This window comes from Peromyscus maniculatus, chromosome 6 (assembly GCF_049852395.1).
Source record: "Peromyscus maniculatus bairdii isolate BWxNUB_F1_BW_parent chromosome 6, HU_Pman_BW_mat_3.1, whole genome shotgun sequence".
Taxonomy (NCBI): Eukaryota; Metazoa; Chordata; class Mammalia; order Rodentia; family Cricetidae; genus Peromyscus; species Peromyscus maniculatus.
Genome location: NC_134857.1, coordinates 110,494,725 through 110,521,289, shown reverse-complemented (window position 1 = coordinate 110,521,289; position 26,565 = coordinate 110,494,725). Strand labels below are relative to the sequence as shown.

At 43.2% G+C, this 26,565-nt stretch overlaps 1 long non-coding RNA gene across 2 annotated transcripts; it reads right to left on the bottom strand.

The window, feature by feature from the left end:
- Positions 1 to 1,335: 1,335 nt before the first annotated feature.
- On the bottom strand, positions 1,336 to 26,565 carry LOC121830334 (uncharacterized). 2 transcript variants are annotated; one of them, XR_013052364.1, is made up of 4 exons: positions 20,138 to 26,565; positions 12,841 to 12,973; positions 11,540 to 11,747; positions 1,336 to 2,268 (listed from the first exon to the last, which is right to left on the bottom strand). It is a non-coding gene; the product is annotated as an uncharacterized LOC121830334 (long non-coding RNA). The 2 variants fall into 2 exon arrangements; XR_013052365.1 differs by lacking the exon at positions 11,540 to 11,747 and having other exon boundaries at positions 20,138 to 26,564.

Here is a 26,565-nt window from a genome sequence, read left to right as displayed (position 1 = left end):
TGCACTCACATGCTTATGCCCACACACAGACACACACAGACACACACACGCATACATATAATTAAAAATCCAAATAAATACTAAAAAAAAAAAAAAAAGTACCCATTCTTGAACTGAAGATCCTGAAGAAAGGTGTTTCTGCACTTTTAAAATTCATTTGTAGGGAGGAAAAAAAATACCAGTCTAACACCATATCTGTTGTCAGAAAGTCTGGTAATGGAAAAGAATCTTGAACTACTACAAAATAAGTGCTATAAGCTCAGGCTTGGTGACACCATCTGGCTGTGCAGTCAATGGCAAGTCACTGGATTTCTCTCGACTTCCTGTTCTTAGTGTCGGTTCCCTGGGGTTCAACAGGCAAATGAGGCCCAACCAAGAGGGGTGAGCGAGAGCAGCCAAGCCAGGAAGGAATCTGTAAAGTGTGCGAAAGTTACTATTTGGGTACTATGAATTCCTCAGAATCAGGTGGACCGATTATTTGATTTCTTTCAACCTGCCTAGGAATGCCAGCCGCCAAGAAGATACAACGGTCCACAGAAAAGGAAGTTGGTAAAACGGGAGACTAAGAGGAAACAAGTGAATGTCTATTGTATTTTTCAAAATGGCCTACTCAAATCTGTCTTCACTTTCAAGTCTGTATTAGCAAATGATGACAATGTTGAGCATCCAGCCGGTTCACCCCAGCTTGATGCTGCTGAGGGGCCACACACTGCTTTCCTTCCTTAGAAACCGTCTAGGGAGATGGCTCTGATGATAAATGACTTTGAGTCTGAGCCCCAGAACCCATGTTTTTAAAAAGGGGGGGGGGGAGGCATGGTGGTGCACTTCTGAACCCAACTCTGGGAAGTGGAGGCAGGAGGATGCCTGGGACTCCTTAGGCACCCAGCCTAGAACACTTGTCAAGCACTAGCATATGAGACCTTGTCTTAAAGTAAGATTGATGGGTGAAGCGTTTATCTAATGATTCTTTATCAATAAAAAATCAGGAGTCAGATATCGGGGTAAGAACCTGAATGATCACAGAAGCAGCAGAGACGCCCCAGCGATCTCCTATCTCCCATTCCTCCATCCCTCAGCCCCGCCTTACTATTTCCTGTCTCCTGTCTGCTCTTAGTCCTCCAAAACCTCTATGGTTAATTTTGGTCAGCTAGGGGCTAGCTCTGCCCTCTGACTCCAAGCCAGTTTTATTGTCAAAATATGATTAAAATATCACACAACAATGGTGTTTAGTAACAGCCACATTTGTCTTTTGCACACACACACAAACACACATATAGACACAGACACACACACACAGACACACACACACAGAGACACACACACACAGAGACACACACACACAGAGACACACACACACAGAGACACACACACACACACACACACACACACACACACACACACACACACACACACTGTGAGATGGCTCAGCAGTTAAGAGCACTGGCTGCTCTTCCAGAGGACCCAGGTTCAATTCCCAGCACCCACAGCAGCTCACAACCATCTGTAGCTCTAGTTCCAAGGGATGTGACACCCTCCCACAGACACACAGGCAGGTGAAACACCAATGCACATAAAGTAAAATTTAAAACAAACTTTAAGTGTATGACTATGATATTAAAGATTTTTAGGGTACCGGGATCCTGATTTGGACACGTCTGGGCTGACATGAGCGTGCACTGGCCTCAGATCTAGCTTTCCTGCTGTAGAGAGTGCTGGAGCCTCCATCTTTCTAAATGACTAACAGGCATCCTTGCTTTAAATGATTTTCTCTTTTTCCTGAAAGCCAAATATAGAAGCATACTCGGTTAGTTCATGGCTTCGTTTAATTGAATTCCACTTAAGCGAGCTTTACAAGGACTTCCAATGAACTGTGAGGCTCATTGGTGACAAAGTTAACCCGGAGGCCAGAAGAAACCCAGGCAGCTGCACTTCTTACAAGTTGTTTCCCACGTGCTCGCAGTCTGCCTATTTCCAGGGAACCCGATTCCAAGCATGTCCTTTTGTGTCTAAGAACTCCAGCTCTGATTGTCGTCTGTGCCTCAGAGAGACCCTGGTGGTTTCTTTTGGTTGTTCAGAATTTGTCAATAGAAGTTGCCATTCCCTGATGGGCTGGTTCAGTCTCTGCTGCCCACATCTGGGTGTGGCCTCCTTCTCTGGACAATCTTTCTGATGCTCCGGCCTCGGCCAGGGTTCCTGGGCTTGGCCTTACAGAAAGACTATGTTTTCTTTCACTGGGAATCAGGTACTCAGTTGCTTTCTTGTTCTTTTCTGAAAGGCAGCAAAGAATAGTTCATAAGGAAAAGCAAATTTAGGAAACTGTCCATGTGCTTTAATACTGGCTTCCTGTAGATGAGGTAGCCAATTCCTCACAATATGAAATGCTCCTTCAATAAAAGCAAGAGACAGAATAGGTCTCAGAACTGTCTTTGTCTGGCTCAGAAGCTCCCCCCCCCCCACTCCCTAGCTTTTGAGAAAGAGTATTTGTTCTCTTGCAATCTAAAATGCATGGGCCTAATTGGAATAAGATGTACTCCTTAAATGATGAAAATAAAAAGTGATCAAAATAGATTTCTGTTATCCTGTGGGCATTGGGGGCCTAAATGCAAACTGCGTGGCTGCAGCGTGGGGAATTAATGATTGGTAATTGAAGCTGTAAGCTTAATTCCCTGCTCACTCCTCTGAAGAAGAATCCTTCTGTTTAATATTGAAATAAGCACGGCTAACCCCATGATCCAGGACAGCACGTATATTCAGCTATTGAGCAACAAGGATTGTTAAAACAAAACAGAAAAACCTTTATCTTTTAAACACTGAATTGTAATTAGATAAAAACAAAAACATTAGCAAATATTATAATAGATGGTTCTGGCTACTCTTTAATAGATCCTGTTCCAAGTTGCCCGTCAGAAAACCCATTTTGTATTCTAATGGAGATTTAAACCATTAAGAATATATATGTACTTTTTGAAAACTTGTCATTAAAATGTGCTATCATATGACAGCAGAATGACCTGCTGGGCCAATAAATATCAACACCCCCCCCCCCATTTCAGCCGGGTGCTTTTCCTATAAGGCATTTTTTTTTTTCTTTCTGAGATATGAATTGCTTCTTGGGATCACACACCTTTAATCCCAGCACTAGGAAGGTTGAGACAGGAAGTGATATAGCTTGGCAGAGGCTTTATCACAAGGCTCTAGCCTCCAAAATGCCTCTGAATATTCACGTGTGTGGCAACTTGGGTCTGAGGTATTTCATTAATTAGCATCTTCTATACCAGCTCATAGAATGATCAGAGGCTCACTGGAGCTGAGATGGAGGCAAGTATCCCTGTTCCACATTCCTACCATTGGGAATCCTGTTTCATGGTGGCTCTGTCTGCCAGACCATATACACCCCAGGACAGCAGACGGGATATATCTGGTTCCTGGGTAGATTGGCAGGTTAGTTACTTGTCTTACTGCTGGGACCAAGTGCATGACCAAGCAGCTGAGGGAAGGAAGGGTCCATTCTAACTCATATTTTCAGGGTACAGTCCATCACAGCAGGCATGTTAGGACAAGGGGAGCTTGATGTGGCTCATCACACTGTGACTGCAGTCAGGAAGCAGAGAGCCATGAATGTGAGTACTTAGCTTGCTTTCTCTTCTGTACTGTGTGGGGCACCAGCCCAGAGGATGGTAACTGTAGAGTTAGGCTGGGTCTCCCCACCCCGGCTATCTAGGTAAACAGACATGCTTGTCATTTTAATGACTCTGTGTGGTGATTTGAATAGGAACGACCCCCACAGACTCATGTGTTTGAATACTTGGTGCTGCATGAATACTGAATGGTCTTATAATAAAAACCTGGAGCCAGATATCAGGGTGAAAGCTGAAAGATCAGAGAAGCAAAGCAAACCACAACTACCACCTCTTACCTCACCAACTCTTCAGCCTGAGAGAGCCTCTGCAAGAGAGGGAATTCCTGTCTCCTCTGCCTTATATTCCTTTCTCTGCCCAGCTATATCACTTCCTGTCTCCATCTTCCTAGTGCTGGGATTAAAGGTGTGTGATCCCAAGTGCTGGAATTAAAGGTGTGGCCCTCACTGCCTGGCTGTTTCTCTTTTAGACTGGATTAACCTCATGTAGCCCAGTGTGGCCTTCAATTCACAGAAATCCAGATGGATCTCTGCCTCTGCTTCATGAGTGCTAGGATTAAAGGTGTGTGCCACCACTGCCTGACCTCTGTGGCTAACTCTGTGGCTGGCTCTGTCCTCTGATCTTCAGGCAAGCTTTACTTCTTAGATTACAAATATATTACCACAACTTGGCCCACAGGGAGTGGCACTATTAGGAGGTATGGCCTTGTTGGAGTAGGTGTGACCTTGTTAGAGGAAGTGTGTCACAGTGGCCACTTGAGGTCTCAGATGCTTAAACCAGGCTCAGTGGCTCACAGTTCTTTTCCTGCTGCCTGTGGTTCAAGATGTAGAATTCTCAGTTCCTTCTCCAGCACCACGTCTGCCTGTGCACTGCCATGTCCCACCATGATGATAATGGACTAAACCTCTGAAACTGTAAGCCAGCCCCAATGAAATGTTTTCCTTTATAAGAGTTGCCATGGTCATAGTGTCTCTACAGCAGTCGAAACCCTAACTAAGACACTCTGGACCCTGCTAAGTGGACAGTCATTGTTAACCATCACACTTGGCATGCAAAAGCTATTGCTAGAGCCAGATGTTATGGTGGCTCCCACTTATAACTCTAGCACTCAGGAGTCTGAGGCAGGAGGATTTCCACGATTTCAAGGCCAGCCTGGACAGCGTGAGTTTCAGATCAGCTAGGGCTACAGAGCAAAACCTTTGTCTTAACCAAATAAACAAAAGATGAAGAAGCAATTTTCTTTCTTTCTGACCATTTATTTCCCAGGTATACAGAATGTGCTGTGGTCATATTCTCCCCCACGATCCTCTCCCCCTCCCACTCCTGAGAGCCCTTTTTTCCCAACTGGTCCTTGGCCTATTTTATAGCTTACTCTTGTTTCTATTTATTTATTATTATTGTGTGTGCGTGTGTGTATGTGTGTGAGAAAGAGAGAGATGTATGTCATGGAGGCACCTTCCCTGTAAGTAACACATGTAGCAGCCTCAATGGCAGATGGCTGCATCCCAGCACTTGGAGTGCTGAGGTGGATCTATCGCATATTTGAGTCTAGCCTGCGCTAGACTCCTCTTTTTCAAGGGATGAGGAGTGTGGAAGTGTAGCACGAATCTCAAAAGGTTTATTAATAAAAACAAGCCTGGGGGGCTGGAGAGATGGCTCAGAGGTTAAGAGCACTGACTGCTCTTCCAGAGGTCCTGAGTTCAATTCCCAGCAACCACATGGTGGCTCACAACCATCTGTAACGAGATCTGATGCCCTCTTCTGGCCTGCAGTCACATATGCTGTATACATAATAAATAAATAAATCTTTAAAAAAAAAAAAAAAAAAACAAGCCTGGACTCAGATATTGGGGTGAACGCTGAAAGATCAGAGAGACAGAACAGGCCACAGCTAACCTCTCCTCACCAACTTCTCAGCCAATCCTGTTTCCTCGGACTGGAAGCCTCTGAGTCCTCATGCGAATGGATCTCAGCTGAACTGCTGCTCAAAAGCCTAAAAGCTTAAAAAGCTTCTAGTTCCTTAATATACCTTTCTGCTTCCTGCCATCACTTCCTGGGATTAAAGGCGTGTGTCTTTCCCAAGCAAGACATGAGATTTCAAGTGCTGGGATTAAAGGTGTGAGTCACCACGCCTGCTTGTTTCCAGTGTGGCTTTAAACTCACAGAGATCAGGATGGATCTCTGCCTCCAGGAGGCTGGGATTAAAGGTGTGAGTGCCACCATTTTCTGGCCTCTATCTAGTGGCTGTTCTGCTCTCTGACCCAGATAAGTTTATTAGGGTACACGATATATTGGGGGAGACAATATCACCACAGGGAAGCAACACTAGGAAAATCTGTTGGAAAGTTAGCTCTCCTGTTATTTAACATATTTATTAAAGAATACCTAGACATCGAAGCTCCCCAGCTGAGGCAGTATGAATATGTCCTCAGAGTAACAATAACAAATGACCTTCTGCTCTCTAGGTAGCCAACCTCTGTGTCCACAGCCAGACACACGTGAGTGGTGGAAACCCACTATGGGTTGACTCTGTGGGCCAAGTATGAGCTCCCAAACTTCAAAACCCCCTAACAATCGTAAGCACAGACCTTCGATGAACGCTTGTTGTAATCACAACACTTTATTGTCACGAGTAGAGGTTAAAGGAGGCAGAAGAACCCGCCGCTTTTGACCTCAGTGTCCCAGAGCCTCTGCATTATTTTTCATCTTAAAAGAGGCAAACGTAAATGTAAATGGTTTTCTGGAAGAAAATGGTTGGCTAATCTAATTTTGCTTCTCTGTGAAATCTCCCTAAAATGTGAATAAGGAGATTTTCTTTGGAAGGCATGAAGCCACATGAAAGAGAATACAAGAGTGCCTGACCTCTGGAAACTGCAAAGCAGACTGGCGGCCGACGGAGCTGTACACTCAATAAGTGGTGCAAAGGGGAGCCTGATCAATGAGGAAGCTAAATACAGCGGATTAGGGGAGAGCTGTTTCGGCAGGCTGCATCTCCCTGTCTCCGCTCACACTGCACCGTTCTGGACAATCAGCCCTCCCGCTTCCTTGGTCTAATGGTTTGTTCTCCTGAGTAAGTTTATTCTCATGGGCCTCGGGCTGCAGGGCAGAAGACACTATTGAAGATGTGCACATTGTTTATCAACCCAGCACAGGAACAGTGATGGCTATTCGGCGCTAAAAGCTCTTATCCTTCCCTCATCTGGCTCCCAGAATGCCAGCGCCTGACCGACTTTGGAGAAGGGAAGAGTTTGTTGGAAATGTATCAGCCCAGGAAGAAGGACATTTAAACGCTGAGCTCAGAAGAGTGCCAAAGTGAACAACGAGCCCGTGTGTGCTCAGAGCAGTCAAGGCAATGGCAGTCCATGTGGTTTCTTTCAATCCCTTAGTCTTTGGTTTTTGGCTAGCCACTTCATCTATTTATTAATTTTTTATAATTTATTCTTCTCTCATACATTACACCCTGACTGAAGTTTCCTCTCCCTCCTCTCCTCCCTGCCGCTTCCCCTCTCCTCTCTCCCCCAGATCCACTCCCCCTCCATTTCTCTTCAGAAAAGGGCTGGTCTCCCAGTGATATTAACCAAGCACAGCGTATCAACTTGCAATAAGACCTCGCACCTCCTTCTTGTGGTGTCCTTGACCCCTCTGGCTCCTACAACCCTTCCTCCCCCTCTTCCGCAGATCAATCCCTTGTTTTGAATCATAAACACAGAAGAAAACACAGCAGATATTTGAGGAGGACTCAGCACGGAAAACAGAAACCAAATCAGTAACTACAACAAAGCATTTTTGAGGAAATAAAAACTATATAAAAAGCCAGGGTGGTGGTGGTGCACGCCTTTAATCTCAGCACTTGGGAGGCAGAGGCAGGCGGGTCTCTATGACTTCAAGGCCAGCCTGGTCTACATAGTTCTGGGACAGCCAGGGTTACACAAAGAAACCTTGTCTTGAAAAACAAATAAACAAACAAACTATATATATATATATATATATATATATATATATATATATATATATATCCAACAGGCTGTTGTTGTTGTCCTTGGACAAATCAGAAAGCAGATACTACACAAAAAGGAAAATTTAGATAATAAAAAGAATTCTTGAAAGTTTAAAGAAAAAAAAACTGGAGTTAAAAACTCAACAGAGGAATTGGAAGGTAAAGTTCAAAAAAGGTCTAAAAATACAGTCAAAAAAAAAGGATGAAGGAAAACGGAAGGGAAGATTTGAGGGAAATAAGTGGAGAAGACACACAGGCCCACCATTTGAGCGGGCACTCCAGCAGGAACACACAGGAAACTGTGGGAAAATCATCAGTGAGCAAGTCAACCAAAGCTCCGCAGGTGGGTGCTGCAGCAATAGCTCAGTGGTTAAGAGCACTCAGTTCAGTTCCCAGCAACCACATGGTGGCTCACAACCATCTGAAATGAGATCTGGTGCCCCCTTCTGGCCTGCAGGCATACATGCAGACAGGACACTGTATATGTAATAAATAAATCTTACCAAAAAAAAAAAAAAATACACGGAGATTTAAAAAGAGAGAGAGAGAGTTTCATTCACAGAAAATGGTCTACAAAGTGAGTTATAGGACAGTCAGGCTTACAAAATGAGACCCTGCCTCAAAAAATTAAGATCAAATGAAAAGAATTTAAAAAAAAAAAAAAAAAAAAAACTCTACAAGTGGAAAAGAGGAGTTACCAGATGGGAGGAAGCCACCAAGTGCCCCCAGAAAACAACTTCAAAGTCATCACTGAGGTGGTAAACCACAGAGGATCCATGGAAATTCCAAGGGGATAAAACAGTTACTTAGGAATCATAGCGCCTTCAGATTTCTCACCTGCAGAAAGACAAAGGAGACAGAAGTCCTTAAGAAAACTCTAGATTCAGTCAGACCATCAAATGTATGAGATGAGAGAATAAAGACATTGTGGTCGGTCCCAGCACTCACAAGGGTGTGTCTGAAGGATTGCGAGTTGAGGCCAGCTTGGCCTACACAGTGAGTTTAAGACAAGCCTAGACCACACTGTTGAGACCCCTCCCCCCCCCCCCCGACACACACACATACAGAGAGAGAGAGAGAGAGAGAGAGACATAATAAAGCAAAACAAACACGCAGCAGTAGTTGCCTATGAAGCTATCCTTCCGCCAAAATGAAAAATAAATAAATAAGAATGAGGAAACATGGTTTATTGAGCAGTTTGTTCTGCTTTCAACCCTGTGTGGGAAGAAGGCTGACTCTACAGGATACATGAATCACATGCCTAGTGACTGTTCAGCCACCAGCAAGAGATTCAAAACCAGTGGGTCAACGACAGCCTGGGCAGTGTGGGATTACAAGACTCAAGAGGTACTCGGTCCAGCGTTCATTTCTCCTACAGCGTGCTGGCCCACACCCTCCCTCCCATCCTCCCTTCTCCTGTCCCTCCCTCCCTCCTTCCCTCCCTCCCTCCCTCCCTCCCTCCCTCCCTCCCTCCCTCCCTCCCTCCTTCCTTTCCTATCTGCCCCTTTTCCTCCCTCCCTTGTTTCTCACTAGATCTCCTCCTCCTCCTCCTCCTCCTCCTCCTCCTCCTCCTCCTCCTCCTCCTTCTTCTTCTTCTTCTTCTTGCTATTCCTCTTCTTCCTATCTTTCAATGAACATCTTTTAAAGTTGCCTCCAGAACCACCTGCTTGTTCAGCAGGTAAAGGCACTTGCTAAGTCTGATGACCTGAATTCGATCCCTGAGACCCACATGGTAGAAAGAGGGAACACTCTCACAAGTTGTCCCGACTTTCACACACAAGCAACACATATGAAGAAATAGATTAGTCCACGTTATTTCTAGGGCTCGGGATGTACCTTAGTGGCAGAATGCTAGCCCAGCATGTGTGAGACCCTAGACCCAATCCCTAGCACTGAAAATGAAACAGAATAACAAAGACGTCTCCAACAACAAGCTTCCCCATAAAAAGGACAATTATGTCAAAAAAGCTAGACAATACGCCATGTATGGAAACCATGTGGGCTGTGGGGTTAAAAACAACGTGTTCAAATCCTAGCTTTGGCCCACAGTGGTACCCTCACTCTAGAACAAGGAATATAAAGAGCACTGCATCCACCTTGAGGATGGATATATAAATTGTGATAACAAACGTCAGAGCCTCAGGTTAGTGAGTCACGGATTGAACTTTCAATAATTGGTACATACACTGAGAATAAATAAAAACAACATCTACTTGAGGAGAGACAGCAATTAGATTACTTCCAGACTTCACAAACATAACCCAAAATATTGCTATGTGGCCTCTGGAGAAGACAGGACTGGCCCCTGTTCCTTAGCCCATCATAAGTCTGCACATTGTACCCTGGAAGAGACACTAATTTGAGCAAGGAAATGTAAGTTGTATTGACATATATTCCTTCTGTGTGAAAGCTTAAAGAGGCCATGTAAATTTTCATTTAGCTTTGGAAGTACTGGTGAGCCCATATCTTTGAATTAGCTGCTTCTGATCTTTTATTTGTTTGTTTGTTTATTTGTTTGTTTGTTTGTTTATGGACAAGGTCTCACAATGCATCCCTGGCCTGGAACTCATAGACCAGGCTGGCCTCAAGCACACAGAGATCTGCCTGCCTCTCCCTCCCAGGTGCCGTAATTAAAGGCACAGGTATCTCAATGCTGCACACACACACACACACACACACACACACACACACACACACACACCAATTGTGGTTGCTTTTGCTATACAGCAGCTCTACAAATGGGCTCACTTTGTGGCTATCGACAACTTGAAGTGTGGCTACCAAGATGAATACATCGAAATCTTAATTTAACTTAAAACTAAAGCAACATTTGGGTAAACATATAACTCATTCTGTTTTATCGTATAAGAACTACTATTTTGCTATGGTGCAAGTCTAATTTCTCATAATATTCATAAACATGTGATCAGTGTAGCCAGTGTCGACGGGCTGATTCAGTTTGATGTTTTTCTATGTACTTAGGTTGTACTATGATATATATATTTGACTATTGTGCTGCTTAGTTTTTGGTCAATTTGACAATGTCATCTGAGGAGAAGGAGCCTCACTTGAGAAGATGCCTCAGTCAGATTGGCCTGTAGACCAGCCTGTGGGAGCATATTTTTAGTTAATGATGGCTATGGGAGCCAATTGTAAGTGAAGCCAGCCCTGGGCAGCTGGTCCTGGCTTGTACAAAACAATCAAGCTGAGCAGTTCACAGGGAGCAAGCCGGTGAGCAGCCCTCCTCCATGGCCTCTGCTCCAGTTGCTGCATTCAGGGTCCCACCCTGAATTCCCTCACCAAAGGATAAGATGAAACAAGCTTTCCTTCCCAAGCTGCTTTTGGTCACGGTCTTCATCACAGCCATAGAAATCAAAGTAGGACAACTATTTTGGTCAAACAGCGTGAGTTGGAATGACACCTATTTAAACTTCAACTGAAGATTGGTTCCCTCTGCCCACCTCCGCTAAGCTTCGGTCTACTGCTAACTGTCCGCTCTGTTCCTATTCCCATGCCCCCTCCTTGCTGTCCTATGGCTGTCTTCTCTTTGGGGAGAGGGAGGCTCAAAAGGCTCATGAGACCCCTTAGGGACACCAAGACTCTGGAAGACGCCCCCCCTGCCCCGAGACTGGGGGAAGTGGCATGGCTGCCTGCAGAGCTGCGCAGGGGATGATGCAGCTTTTGTAAATCATCGTCCATGCTGAGGTGGACTTCCCAGGATTGCAGGTGCCCAGCTCATCCAGGTGCCTGTAACTGAGCATGCCCACGCTTCTCTATAGAACTCCAATAACAGCATTGTGAGATGTCTCAGGGGTAATAATTACTTGCTGCTCTTCTAGATGACCCAAGTTTAGTCCCAAGCGCCCAGGTCAGGAGTCCCACAACCACCTGTAATTCCACTTACCTTCCGTGGGCCTCCATGGGCACCCACAGACATGTGACACACACTCACATGGACACAAACAAAAAAATAAGGATAAATCTTTGTCAAAAGCATTTGAAAGGTAGAGAACTGCTAAAGAAATGGCACTTAGTGCTCTTGTATTCTTCCTCGGTGCTCACAATACAGTTGTGAAGGATTTGAGTACCATTAACTCCAACTCAGTCCTGTCCTGAAATGGAATAGATGTATGCTAAATACCTAGATTGGTATTTCTCACAGATACCACACTACATATTAACAGCCTCAATCGCCTAAATCTAAAACTCCAAAAGGAAGGACAACTAACCTTTGACTTAACCAGAAAGGTAACAATTTACATCAAAACGGAAATTATTCATAATGCAAGCTAATAATAACATCACACATTTAAACATGAGTTGAATTACAGAAGCCTTGAGTTATGATCAAATACGGTTATATAATCTGACTGAAAAGAATGTATACAAAACTGGAAGAACACTTTGTTAATATTGTTAGATATAATTGCTTTTGAAATAATGCCAAACATCCTCTGAAGTTCATGTTGGTAACAGTACGTTGGCTGCTAGTTAGTAAACTGACTTAACTTGGATTAATGTCATTTCTAAACTAATATGCTTTTGCTGCTTATTCATCCTTCTAAAAATGAATGACATTTGTCAACATGGATGCAAATGGTACTGGGATTTTTCTTTTTTTAATTTCACACAGCTAATTGGAAAGTTTTAAAGTGTGTGTGTGGGGGGGGGCTTGGGATAAAGCTTAGTTGGTAGAGCACATAAGGATTATAAGTACAAGGTCCTCCTCTGCCACATGGGAGTCAAAGTCAGCTTGTCCAGATAAATAAACAAATAAGTAAATAGCAGAATGAATGAGAGGGGAAGAACTTGGGCATTAAACCCACCTTTAATGAAATACATATCATGTATTTCCAATTAAAATCTGTTCGAAATGAGATGAGCTATAAGAGTGAGACTTCGAATGTTTATTATAAAAGTATAGAATATTTCAACAAAAATGTTATTTTACAGTTATGTGAAATTGTAACATTTTCGATATATGGGTAAAATGTGTTACTAATTTCACTTGTTTTTTATATTTCAATGTGACTGACAGAAAATGCTATTATGGGAATCATTTTGTTTCTGCTGGATGAAACCCTGACTTGAGTGTTACCCTTTGTTAGTTAGCAACTATCTTCTGCTCTGTTTAAGTTTCTAGTATCCTTTGATGAACAAGAACCTCAATACTAATGTAGATAAATTGTAAGGTTTTTCACTCACCATTTGTGATGTGTGGCTTAAACTTCACAAAGATATTATTTTCTTCAACTGGCTCTGAGTCTTTCCTTCTCTCATTCACATTTTTCATTCATTTGGATTCCATCTTCATGTAGGAGATGGCCAACAGCCTGTTCTTTGAGTAATGAGTTAGTTGTCTCAATATCATATATCAAACAAAGCATTTCTTACTACTTTGTTTATTTACCATATATCAAGCTCCATTACACAGATCTGGATTTTCCATTTTATTCCATTGCCTGTTTCTACATAATATTCCCTTATAACTAATAGTTCCAACTATTCCTCTATTTTATGCTGACATAAACATAACCACTAAAATATCCTACCCAAAGAGGTCTATACTTTCTTCATCTGCTACATGGGTCTAGCTTTTTAGGTAGCATAACACCTTTTCCTAAGAGTGTTCTTCTTACTGCTATGGATATCGCTCTGTATAAATAAAATGCTGATTGGCCAGTAGCCAGGAGGAAGTATAGGCGGGACAAGCAGAGAAGAGAATTCTGGGAACAGGAAGGCTGAGTCAGAAGACACTGCCAGACACTGCCATGAATACCAACATGTGAGATACTGGTAAGCCATGAGCCGTGTGGCAAAGTATAGATTAATAGAAATGGGTTAATTTAAGATAGAAGAACTAGATAACAAGAAGCCTGCCACGGCCATACAGTTTGTAAGCAATATAAGTCTCTGTGTGTTTACTCAGTTGGGTCTGAGTGGCTGCGGGACTGGCGGGTGAGAGAGATTTGTCCTGACCGTGGGCCAGGCAGGATTGGAGAAAACTTCAGCTACACCATGATAGAGTGACGTCTGCTTTGCTCACATCTGATGCATTCTGTGGGAGTGAGCAAACCTCTGCTGGGTACCTGCTGTCACATCTACCTCCCACGTCAGAGTGTTCTGCCTTCCGGTAGGAAGTGTCAACTGAAGACAAAAGGCACAGTTTAAGAACCATCCACTCTGGGAGACTGAGGCATTACAATTGCCTCCAGTTGTGGATGACATAGTTTGTTTCCGGCTAGCCTGAGCCGTAGCTTATGCTGTGAGATCCTCTCCTTCTCTCCTCACCAGCCCCCATCCAAAAAAAAAAGAACCACAACTAAGACAGCTCTGTGTATTAAGGGAACCAGGGTTAGGCTCTCCAAGGAGAAGGGCTCAACTCCATTTTCCTTCCTCTTTGCTTTACTCCACTCATGAGCCAGTCTCCTGTAGGTGACAGGTCTACTAGCACCTGCAGGGAAGGGCCTGTATCTCCTGGGGACCGTCCTTGGCTTCTTTCCCGAGTCTCCACTGAATTCTGTTACCTGTCCGCCAAGCAGCCCCACACTGTTCCCCTTCGTTCCTTATGCAACGTTGGCTTCTCCTGGCTGCTGCTAAGGAACCACAACACACTCCTCTTCCTCTGGGTAGGTCTGCTTATACCTCCTGTCATGTCACACGACACAGCCACTCTGTGTTTGTTTTGGTCTGGCTTTGATTGAGCACTTACGGTAAATCTAAAATTAGAAGTGTTTAAAAATGACGTTTCCCCTACGTGTGGTAGCGTATAATAGGTAAGGCTGAAAATTAGGACTGGAAAAAACATCTAGAAAAAACAACAACAAAACGCTGGCACTGGCTGTCAACTCTAGGAGGAATGGAAAGAACTTGGGGTAGGAAAATTGTAGTGAATGGTCAAGGCTTTAGGGATTCCTCACTTTTTTTTTTTTTGTTTGTTTGTTTGTTTTTTGTTTTTGTTTTTCAAGACAGGGTTTCTCTGTGTAGCTTTGCGCCTTTCCTGGAGCTCACTTGGTAGCCCAGGCTGGCCTCGAACTCACAGAGATTCGCCTGGCTCTGCCTCCCAAGTGCTGGGATTAAAGGCGTGGGCCACCAACGCCCGGCGGGATTCCTCACTTTTTTGGACAGGAGAATGATGGACTCAAAGCCAGACAGAGCAGAAAGTCCCTTGAGAGCCTGCAGCCAGGCTGAGGGAGTGGAGGTTGGGTCTGGAGCCGCACAAAGAATTAACAAGACTAGTTTGCTTTATTATTTTTGTTTGTTTGTTTGTTTACTTTACACAGGGTTTCTCTACACATCCCTGGCTGTCCTGGAACTCACTATGTAGACCAGGCTGGCCTCAAATTCACAGAGATCCACGTGCTAGGATCAAAGGCATGGTGCACCCAGCTCCGGTTTTCTTTTTTCTTTTTTTAAGTTAATAAACTGGGTGTGGTGGTGAATGTCTTTAATCACAATACCCAGGAGGCAGAGGCTTGAGGATCTCTGTAAGTTCAAGGCCAGCTTGGTCTACATAGTGAGTTCCTACTATATAGACCAGTTAGGGCTATATAGTGAAGCCCTGTTTTAAAAAGAGAAAAGTAAAAAACATGAATAAATTATTATTAGGTAATTTTTATTTGGAGTTGGAGTGTGGGAGCCTGCCGACAGTCAGCTGGGTAGCTGGGTAGAGGCATGCAGATTGTAGAGACAATGAAGAAGGCAGAAAAGAGTCGAGAGGTCTGCCGGTCAATGCCGGACAGCCCTGAGTTTATTTCACAGCCAGTTATATACAGTCTTGAAGGACAGAGCTAGAACAATGCACAGCACAGGCATTCAACCACTGTCTATGCCGTCCTTGCGTCAAAGAGCAGGCAGTTTCAATTTCTATCTCGATGTGCCTCCGGTTGGCATCAGTAGCCTGTGTCTAGCTAGATAGTATGTTCCTTCCTGTGGGCTAATCAGGACTTTCTCACAGCCCTGGAGCAAGCAAGCTTGAACTCTATTGACTCAGAATAGACTTCAGATTCAAACTGGGAAACTGAGTCAGTTATGGGCTCCCGCATTGGAGTTGGGAGACACTAAAGTAGTGGGTGGGGATGAAAGCACAGGGAATTGCCAGCTGGGAGAGCCAAGGTTGTCTTTGTCTTGTGTATTATCAGCCCCTGGCACCGCCCTGGTTAAAAATACACAGACAGCCGGGCGTTGGTGGCGCACGCCTTTAATCCCAGCACTCAGGAGGCAGAGCCAGGCGGATCTCTGTGAGTTCGAGGCCAGCCTGGGCTACCAAGTGAGCTCCAGGAAAGGCGCAAAGCTACACAGAGAAACCCTGTCTCGAAAAACCAAAAAAAAAAAAAAAAAAAAATACACAGACAAACAAAACCTCAAGTGCTTAAGAATAGGTGGCCAAATGAAGAACTGAATAGATTAAAGTTTGAAGAAGTTAGAGTCTGAGCTCACAAGGACTTCAGAAATGCTACAGATCTGCAAGCCCTATGAGAAAGACTCCTATACATTCAGTTAAACTCAGTTTTCCCTTAAACACAAACTCTGCTCTGCATTGCCCTTGGGAAAGATAAAATACATAGTAGTCTCTCTACTCTTCTACTCTTTCAGAGCACGCCCATTCTACCTGTAAATGGGGGACATTGGAGCATTAATAACGGTAACATAAGATCGAAGATACTATATGGCAAAAAAATAGGCAAAACAAGCTGGACTTGACAGCAGACACCTGCAGGACTTGGGAGGGTAAAGCAGGAGGAATGCCATGAATTCAAGGCTAGTCCAGGCTAAAAAGTGAGTGCCAGGTCTGCCTGGGTCTCAAAGTGAGGTTGTCTCAAAAAATAGAAAAGAAAACGAAAGTAGGCAAAACAAGTGTAAGAGAAATCTTAGAAAAGCCAAGTCTTATTGAGTGAAAAAATCACCAGCTCTGATGACAGAGCACTGAAAATAGGCCTTGAGGGGCTGGTGGACTTCCCAGACTCAGATACATCACTGGAAACAAACAGCATCAAGCACAGCAGGAAGGGGAAGGATGGAAGAACAGGACATGCTCAGGAAGACGGTGAGATCCTACTAATAGTGTCCGGTGCTGGTGGGATGGCTCGGGTCCAGGCACTTGCTGCCAAGCCTGATGACCCGAGTTCAATCCCCAGGACCCACATGCAAGGAAGTAACTGATTCCAAAAACATATACCCTGACCTCTACACTAAATAAATACATGTAATAAAAAATATTTTTGAAAAGAGACCTTGAATGCCAGGGATGATGGTCAATATAAACAGGTCTAGAATCACTGGAAAGACGATCCCTCTGGCCGTGTCTGTGAGGAAATATCTAGATTGAGTTCATTAAGATGGAGAGACCCACTGGAAATGTGAGCAGTACCATGTTATGGACTGGGATTTGAAAAAGAAAGAAAGACAGAGAGAGAGAGAGAGAGAGAGGGGAAGAAAGGAAGAAGGAGAGAAAGAAAGAAAGAAAGAAAGAAAGAAAGAAAGAAAGAAAGAAAGAAAGAAAGAAAGAAAGAGAGAAAGGAAGGAAGGAAGAAAGAAAGAAAGAAAGAAAGAAAGAAAGAAAGAAAGAAAGAAAGAAAGAAAGAGAGAAAGAAGAAAGAGAGAAAGAAAGAAAGAAAAAGAAAAAAAGAAAGAGAAAGAGAGAGAGAAAGAAAGAAAGACAGACAGACAGAAAGAAAGAGAAAGAAAGAAAGGAAGAAAGAAAGAAAAAGGCACCTGAGCATCAGCATTCATCTCCCTCTGCTTCCTTGTAGTCAGACATTTCTCTCCCACCTGCTTATTTCCAAATAATTACTCTGAAATTTATTTTAATTGTAAATGCTCGGCCAATAGCGCAGGCTTGTTACTAGCTAACTCTTACACTAAATTAATCCATAATTCTTATATATGTTTAGTCACGTGGCTTAGTACCCTTTCTCAGTACAACATTCTCATTATGCTTCTCTGCATTTGCCAGCAACTCTCTTGACTCCACCCTTCTCCTTCCCATCATCCTTAGTTTGGTCATCCCATTTATACTTCCTGCCTGGCCACTGGCCAATAAGTGTTTTATTAGTCCAATTCAAGTGGCAAATCTCTACAGTATACAAGGATTATTCCACAGCACTTCCTGGTTGAGGAGGCAAAGTGACCAGCTGCCTCAAGCTCCTGCCACTGTGACTTTACACCATGATGAACCACACCCTCTGTCTTAGGGTTTCTATTACTGCGATAAAACACCATGATCAAAAGCAACTTGGGACACAAATAGTTTCTTTCATTTTATAGTACATCATCCAGGGAAGTCAGGCCAGGAACTCAAGACAGGAACCTGAAGGCAGGAGCTGATGCAGAGACCATGGAGGAGTGCTGCTTACTGGCTTGCTCCTCATGGCTTGCTCAGCCTGCTTTTTTACATACCCTAGGGCCATCTGTCCAGGCGTGTCCCTACCCACAATGGGCTGGGACCTCTCATATCAATCACCAATTAATGAAAAAGATGCCTCATAGGCTTGCCGACTGACCTTTTATAAATTAGGAGGCATTTTCTAAATTAAGATGGACTCTTTCCAAATGTCTAGGCTTGTGTCAAGTTGACAAAATCAAGCAGGACACTGAACTGTGAGTCGGAACAAATCCTTCCTTCCTTAAACTGCCTGTCAAGTATTGTCCCCAAAACAAGGAAAGAAACTAATATTCCCAGCTAATAGGAGTCTGTGGTTAATTCTAAGTTTGGGAGGTCACCTAAGGTTTCTGAATGACAGTCACATAGTTAAAAACCGTTGGGGGAAATGAGTTTGCCAGTTTTGTATGACATTGCCACACAAAACAGCGAGGAGCAGCAGCCTGGGCTCCCGTAGGATCTGACAGGAGATTCAGAATCTCAGGCCCGCTCCACACCCACCGTCCCTGACCTAGGAGTGAGCATGAACTCCAGAAGACACTCTTGTGTAGGATGCTGTGGAGGAGAAACACCTGACCTGAGGAGATGCATGACAGGACTAAGAAAGGTACACGGAGATCATACTGTGGAGTCCTGGAGACTGTGAGAAAGGCCAGAAAGTGTGGTCACAAAAGACCCAGGACTCAGGCTTCTGTCACACTCCTTTTCCTGATCCCGCTCTCTTGTCCATAAGTCATTGTTTCTTCCTGTCTCTCCTCTTCATCAGCAAGCACTGATTGTCTCGGCTGCCCCGCCAGCAGGTAAGAAACGTTCTGAAGGAGGCGGGTCCCAGCCTGGGTGGCCTCCGTGGGCTGGAATAAAGAAGTCACTGCAGGGACAGGAGGGGGAAGAAAGGGGAAAGCACCTGATCTTGGGTATCAAGAGCTTCCCTCTGAGGTGAACGGGAATCGCACAGGTGTGTGTGTGTGTGTGTGTGTGTGTGTGTACAGCGTGTGCAAACGGCTCTTCATCAGCGTTTAATCTTCAGCTTCAAGAAAATCCAGAAGTCTCAGAAAGGGGGAAAGTAAACAGCTGAGTGCTGTGACTCATTTACACTTCAAATATACTTTGAATCGGTTATTCCTCAATTAATCAAATAGCTGGTGCATCCCTAAAGTAGTATAAAGTGACACACTGTGTGAAATCAATTTTTCTTTCCAAAATCATTAAATCCAGTAGCGTGTGACTCTATCCCCACTAATTCTGGTACCCATCCTTTCATCCTCCATTAACTTTGGCACGCCTAACAGGCTGTCAGGAATAATTTCCCAGGACGTAAATAATTCAGAAATTAAAAATTAATAAATAATAACAGAGAACTACTGGGAAATAGGCTGGGTCAATTAGTGCGCTCCACATTCTGTTTCTTCGCAGCAGGGGGGACAGCCACATTCGTTACTTGAATCTTTCCTTCGATTCTGAGCTCTGATTTACAGCTCTTCATTATTGGATCCAGTCAGACGCAATTACCTCCATCACTATCTCGGCTGCTAACTTCAAAGAAATGAGCGCTTGCTCGGCTGCTTTTTTTCTCCTTGCAGCAGGCTCAGCTTGACATCCCTGGAATTTCTTCCACACAGACTAATTAATAAGTCTTCCACTTATCATATTCACTTCTCTCCTTTGATGTGCTACCTTAGTCAATCATCCCATTTAATTAGAATTGCAATGATAACTTTACTTATCTTGTGGCTAGATGTAAATTAAAATAACAGGATTTTAATTCTCTCTTGGATGAGGTTATGACATTTCGGAAGAAAAAGTTTCAACACAAACATGACATTATGTACTTCTTAATGTGGGGGTGGAGGAGCATCCTGCAAAATTATTTGCCCTTTGTAACAAAATAGGATGACTGTTGGGCGAGCAACAGTGGAAATAAATGCATTAGCATCTTCTCCAGCATCGTCTCACAAGTCTTTCCCATGAAAACAACTACCCTGCTTTCCATAAAAAAAAAAAAAAAAATTAGGTAAAGACACAGGTCTTGTTTTTCTCAAAAGCAGTGTCTATGTTTCCAGGAGAAACGTAACCTCAGAAAACCAAGGCTCTGACCCACCAACACCTTTCTCCCTTGCTTACCATTTCTGTGACTCCACTGTTTTCCAACTTGATACATCCCATGGTGCTTCCTTTAGATGCTTCAAAAATGCCACAAGGAAATAAAACAGAAATATCTGTAACAAGACATGATCATGAAGTGTGAAGCTGGGCAGTCAGAGAGACCAGAAAGGAATAATCCCTTTCTAGAAAACAAGGCTAAGGCCAGAATTCATAGAGCACCTACTATGTGCCAGCCTCAGTCTGTGCCGCACCTCTCGTTCTCACAGGATGTCCACAATATAATAGTTCCCACATGACAGATACGGAGACAATCTGTGAGGTTAATTGCTTTCCCAAGGACACAGAGGCAGTCCATGAAGAGGTCGAAATCAAAGAAACAGCATGAGAAAAACACAGTCAAAGCCACTGAGCACATACGTTGGAGCCTTCCATGGTCTGCTTCCAACTCTTGGCTAAGTTCCCGCGCTCTCTAGTAGGTTAAGCCAGCTGAAAGAAATCCCCTGGCGTTAACTCACTGCCAGGGTTTAGTGCACACCTCTTACGCCTTTTTAATAATACACATTTGCTTAATATATTTCCAATGGTTTAGAGACCTGGGCAAAAATTTGGCATTGTGACATGGTTTTGAAATAGTCACGTGATTTCAACTAGCACACTTCCATTTCCTTTACATAACAAGTAGAGGGAAAAAAATATAAACAGTAGTCTGTGTGTATACACACATACACGCTTTGGAACATGAACATACAGTTTTCTCAAACTGTTTTCCTCCAGGAATGAAAATTTTAGTCGCATCGTTTGTTTTTTGGTTTTTGGGTTTTTTTTTTGTTGTTGTTGTTTTTTGTTTTTTGTTTTTTTAGTTACTAACAATAGGAACATGATGGTGAGCTTCCCGTAACTCTTCTATCCTTGTTCTTCCAGCCACCCCCACCCCCACCCCCACCCCCACTCTCCGAGACCATATCCAGCCAGACAACAAACAGAGGTTAGAGCGACCAACAGAAACCTTATTTCATTAGCAAGAGATGAAACCACTGTACCGACGCTGTTTTGAAGCTAACCTTTGGGGGATTTAATACAGTTGTTCTCTGACAATAGAACTTGGTTCATTTGCTACTTAAGACATGATTATTTAAATTAAAGCTAATTGGTTTCCTTACTCCCCTTTAGGGCTTTAGGCTCAGAAACATTTCTATTAGGAAAATCTAATTTGTTCTCAAATTCCTATTTCTAAAACTTAGGATGTTAAATGCTGTGGTATTTTAACCCTTTGGAGGGAAAATGATCCCTAAATTCTGGTACACACTAACCAAGCTGATTGCGTTGAAGACATAGTAACATTTTCAGAGAAGGGCCTGAGAGGGGTCAAGAGTGAAGCCTGCAGTGGAAGTACAATGACCAATGGTCTCTATGAGTGTTCAAAGATCGGGCCTCTTCTTGATAATTCAATTTTTGTTTTTTCGAGACAGATATTCTCTTTGTAAAGGCCCTGGCTGCCCTGGAACTCGCTCTGTAGACCAGGCTGGCCTGGAAATGACAGAGATCAGCCTGGCTTTGCTGGGATTAAAGGTGTGTGCCACCACCACCCGGCTATTTAAGTTCTTTTAATGAGAACCAGATAGAAAATGTGACAAGAGCTGATTGACAGGTTAGGCTCAATAATGCGGAGCGGTTGGAATGCTGCAAATTCAGACCCGAATTATTTTAGGGCATCTTCAGCTCCCTTAATGGCCATTTATTGTCCTTCTCTGTAACTGACCTATCATCTTTGTGACCACTGGGTAAACCTTCTGGAAAGTACAAATAGACCCCCAGGATCCACCACCCAAAGGCCTAAGAATACTGTCAGGTAGCATCGGAGGCCTACAAGTCTTTCCGACATGCTGTAACCTGCCTGCCCAATGTGCCAACCAATGTATTAAAAAGAGTGTCTTATGGGTTTCTGTGTTCTGTTACTATCAAAAGCTCTTGTGACTGCTAGTTCAATGGAATGTGAACATTTGTAGAAACCTAAGTCCACGTTCTTGGGCCATGGGCACTCATATTCGGCTCCACACCAAACCATCTCTTCATCCTTTGAGGTGAGAGCTGTTTCTTTCATTGACATGCTCAATATAAGTCTTTAAATGAAGACATGTCAAAGCAAGTTCATCAAACTAATGACCTGTTTTAAATGTTTATACCCAATATATTCATGTTTCCAATGCATAAAATGTAATGCGGTCTTAGAATTGGTTACCCACAAACAACCACAGTTAATAAAATGCACAGCTCTGTGGTATGCTACATATGCTAGGCCTGTAACAGTGCAAAAGAAAAAAGGTTCTCTAGGTTCTCAGACCTTCCAATCTCCCTATCTCAATGAAGATAAACACAGTCCTACTTAGAAATGACATAAAAAAAAAATTGTATCTGAGGCTCGTTTCAAATAAAAGGCTCAGTTTCAAATGTTCCCTCCCACCTTGCCTTAATTGACTCCATCGCAACCCAGACATTCATTTAAAAATGAGTGTAGGCCAGATGGATATCCTATGCTTTTTACTCCACCAGGGACAGGTATTGTTGTGAGTTAGAGGTCAGCTTGGTCTATATACATCTGTTCAGAGGAAGTCTATGTAGCAATGAGAATAAAACATAAGCTGGGTAGTGGTGACACAGGATTTTAATCCCAGCACTTGGAAGGCAGAGGCAGGCGGATCTCTGAGTTCAAGGCCAGCCTGGTCTATGGAGGGAGTTCCAGGATAGCCAGGACTACACAGAGAAATTCTGTCTGGAAAAACCAAGTGATGATGATGATGATGATGAATCTTACAAGCATTAGGTTGAGCAAAAGAATTTAGGTGTCATCTATATAAAGTACAGAAATAAGAGAAAGCACACAGGAGTTAGAGTCAGTATTGTGTTGTCTTTGGAGGAAGAGGGAGAGAATACATTTGGAGTGTTGATCATATTGTCTTGATATGTGTGTTAAATTTAAGAATTTTTATGAAGTCACATACTTATTACTCATATAAACATTTAAAATTACTGCTTCTAAAGACTCTTAGAAGACAAGGCTGGAGAGATGGCTTAGCAGTTTCGAGCATTTGCTGCTCTTCCAGAGGACTGGGTTCAATTCCCAGCATCCACAAGGTGGCTCGCAACATCCCTGACTCCCATTCTAGGGGATTTGATGCCACCTTCTGGCCTTTGTGGGAACCAAATCTGCAGACAGTACAGACATACATGCAGACCAAACACCCATACCCTTAAAAGAAAATGGACCTAAAAAGGTTTTTAAATCTTTGTATAAATTATTAGAAGTTATAGAGGAATTTACTAAGATGACTGAAAGTAAATATACAACCAATTACATTTCTAAATATAAACAAAAAACTAGAATTAATAATTTAAAGGGTACCATTTGAAATAAAGTTATTAATTACAGAGAGTTAATAAAATGTGGAATGGATAAAACAAAGACATCATGACCAGTGGAACAGAATAAAAGCCAGATCACAGACCAGCAGATGTAGGTGGCCTTGGTTGAAGACAGAGATTACATATTATATTGGCTGCAGTAAAAATACAGTAATTGAAGCTGAAGACAGTTATACATGTTATCTTAGTTAAGGTTTCTATTGTTGTGAAGAGACACCATGACCATGGAAACTCTTATAAAGGAAAAACATTTGATTGTGGTGGCTTACATTTTCAGAGGTTTAGTCCACCATCATCATGGTGTGACATGGTAGCATGCAGGCAGACATAGTATTGGAGAAGTAGCCAAGTGTTCTACATCTTTGCTTGCAGGCAATAGGAAGTGGTGTGTCTCATTGGGTGTGCCTTGAGCATCCACGAGACCCCCCAAAGCCCGCCTCCACAGTGACGCACTTCCTCCAACAAAACCACACCTCCTAATAGTGCTAATCCCTTTGGGGGCCATTTTTCTTCAAACTACCTCAGGTGGAAAAAATGATATCCCTAGTCACTCTATATAGAAAGAAAGAACTCTAAATGAATCCATGAATAGGCTTTATTGTATTTTAAAAGGAGATCTCAGGATGGCCTCAAATTCATGCTCCTCCTACCTCAGGCTGCCAAATGCTATAATTGTAAGCATGTGGCTCCATACTTGGCTTCCATGAGGTATTACATTATTCACACACGCACGCACGCACGCACGCACATTTTATTCAACTGTAATGAAGAAAAAAGCTATAGTATTTGCAGGGACATAGGTGGAACTGGAGATTATATTAAGCAACATAAGCCAGACTCAGAAAGACAAATATAAGTTTTCTCTCATATGGTGTTAAAGGGAGGGGGCAGGAAAAGGTTATAAGGGGAAAAGAAAGTATTTCATGTTTCCTTTCATATGCAGAATCTAGATGTAGGGGGGTGTGTGTGTGCCTGTCATGAAAGCTTAAGTGAGTAGGAAGGGGGCCAACAAGAGGTAGGAGAGGAGGCAGGATGGTGGTGACACACAAATTTTATCCCAGCACTTGGGAGGCAAAGAGAGGGAGATCTCTGCGTTCAAAGCCAGCCTCATCTACAGTGTGAGTTCCAGGATAGCCAGAAAGAAGGAGTGTAGTTAGAACAAAAATTAGCAAAGTACAGTGACATACATATGAAATAGCAGAACGGACCTATTATTTTGTATGCTAACAAAAATTAATTTAAAAAGAAGGTATAAACGAAATTATCCAGAGATACAACAGTCAATCTGTATTTCTAAATCATGTGAAATGGACTTTTTAGTTTAAAGTAACTTGTCATACACAAATTAAACTGATGTCAAACCAAAAATGAAGAGATGGTGATGAAGATGTAGGTGAGGTTTTTGTTTGTTTGTTTGTTTGTTTGTTTTGTTTTCTTCCAGATGGTTTCTCTGTGTAGCCCTGGATTTCCTGGAACTCTGCTCTATAGACCAGGCTGCCTCTTGCTTCCTGAGTACTGGGATCAAAGGTGCGTGACACCACTGCCCAGCATAGGTGACTATTTTAAAGAGGTTATGAAATTTTTTTTTAAAAAATAAGACACAAACTGCACAAATTCCAAGAGTGTTGAATTTGATCCCATTAAAATAAACTTTTATCAAAAGCCCTTAAAAATTACATTTAAAAAAATGTTAAACCTCCAATGTCCACAGTCCAATTCAGGATAGTATTTTAGATTCACCTTTTAGTTTTATGAAAATTATAAAAATAATATTCAGAGAAATTAATGCCGAGACGAACAGAGAACTAAGCAAAGGAGATTAATAAAAGCAAATGAGGGTCTCTTGAGGATCTTACTAAGATTCCTGGATTTTCAAGCAAGACTGATCAATAAAAATGCAAATGCAGATTGAAAGAGAAGAAAACTCACACAGTAGGGTGAAGTATAACCTGGGGAAATCACAACAGCGAGACCATTTTCTACTGGGGCGGAGGGGCGTGCATAGAAATGTATTAACGTGCACTGTATAATGTTGTAAGAGCGCCCATCTCCCAGGGAACTCTGCCCAGCAAAGTCTCTCCAGAAATAAAGAGATAGGCTCTGAGGAAATGTATTCATTCAATCATTCATTCAAAAACTGTGCTTGTCTTTCTACACCAGCCCTTTATCTGATGCCTACCACAGAGAAAGAAGGGACTCCAGAGTTGGAAGAACAGAGACCACAGGCTAGAGAGCTATTTGAGAGCCAGGGAAGGATATAATCAGAACGGTTTACTAGTGTCTTGACAAAGATGGCAGTGATGTGGGGCTCTTCTTTAATGCCCAAGGAAAGCGTTCATTGCCTTTGACAATATGATGAAAACTAAGGACGCATAACGTAAGTGTTCACATAGACAACTGGAGGTTGCTGGCCCCCTGTGGTCCGCATCTTCATCTCGCAGACTAAACTTTACCACCCAAGTAAAGCCTCAAGTAGCTGTGTGCGCACAGTAATAAATTAACCACCGCTTACAGCGCACTTGCTCTCTGTGAGCCTTCTGTGTTAAGTGCTGCAACTTCAGGATGCCTTTGATCACAGCACTGCAAGGGTGCTTAGTAACGTTTTCCTTTGAGAGACTTCGGGACTCGCCCAAAACGAGATAGCTAGTAATTAGCAAATGCTCGTTTCAAAGTCTGTAAGGTGTGTGCTCGGCCTGAATGACCTCGGGGTTGAAACCACGAGGGGCCAGATCACCTTATGGTATGGGCCGTCAGTAGAAATTTAAACCCAGGTCTAACCACCCTAGCGTCCGTGTTTCCTTTTAGTGGCGTGGAGAGGGCTCCTCTGTCATTGCCTTTTGCGTCCAGAGCTGCGCTCCACCGAGATTTTCGCGTGACCTTCCTGCGCGCGGCTAGAGAACGAACAGGTCGCCTACCGAAGCCTCACCGCAAACCCGAAGCTCCGCGCGTTCCCGTCTACACCGCTCCCGGCGGCCGCTTCCGTACAACATGGCGGCGCACAGCCGGACACGCCTCTGCCCACCCAC